General features: G+C 40.2%; 1 protein-coding gene across 1 annotated transcript in view; it reads left to right on the forward strand.

The window, feature by feature from the left end:
• LOC104979982 (olfactory receptor 7E24-like) overlaps nucleotides 1-920 on the forward strand; it is a 3,174-nt gene that overhangs the window by 1,011 nt on the left and 1,243 nt on the right. The window lies entirely within an intron of this gene.

The following is a 920-nucleotide window of genomic DNA, read 5'->3' on the forward strand; positions in this document are numbered from 1 at the left end:
TCCTGAAATGACCAACCTCAGGGGAAGGGAGGTGTTAATTTCATTTTCCTTGCAGCCATTCACAGATGGACAGGGTCAGAGTGCTTCCCTGAACAAAGGCACTTTGGTTTAACATTCAGGCAGAGGATCAGGTTCTGCAGGCAGGCCATTATGTATAGATAGTATCCTTTTCATGAACAAAAGCAACAGGAAGAAAAGGTTAAAGTAAAAGAAATAGATCCAAGGTGTCCTCAGATTTTTTTTCTTTCTTATATTTTTCCTCTTAGAATAACTCTAATGGTTTGATAAGTTATTTTAGACTCCCCCACTTAAATCATATTCCCACCTGGATTTTGCACAGCACATCAATATATCATTCTCACTTTTTTATGCATGATCCAGGACTCCTGGCCATGGGCAGTCTTGTTTCTATCATTGCAAAATAATCATAGCCCTCTCATTTTTGCTATATCGTTTCTATACTTATGGCAGAAAGTGAAGAGGAACTAAAAAGTCTCTTGATGAAAGTGAAAGAGGAGAGTGAAAAAGTTGGTTTAAAGCTCAACATTCAGAAAACTAAGATCATGGCATCCAGTCCCATCACTTCATGGAAAATAGATGGGGAAACAGTGGAAACAGTGTCAGACTTGTTTTTCTGGGCACCAAAATCACTGCAGATGGTGATTGCAGCCATGAAATTAAAAGATGCTTACTCCTTGGAAGGAAAGTTATGACCAACCTAGATAGCATATTCAAAAGCAGAGACATTGCCAACAAAGGTTCGTCTAGTCAAGGCTATGGTTTTTCCAGTAGTCATGTATGGATGCGAGAGGTGGACTGTGAAGAAGGCTGAGCACCAAAGAATTGATGCTTTTGAACTGTGGTGTTGGAGAAGACTCTTTAGAGTCCCTTGGACTGCAAGGAGATCCAACCAGTCCGTT

The sequence above is a fragment of the Bison bison genome, unplaced genomic scaffold, assembly GCF_000754665.1.
Source record: "Bison bison bison isolate TAMUID 2011002044 unplaced genomic scaffold, Bison_UMD1.0 scf7180017864492, whole genome shotgun sequence".
In the NCBI taxonomy this organism is placed as follows: Eukaryota; Metazoa; Chordata; class Mammalia; order Artiodactyla; family Bovidae; genus Bison; species Bison bison.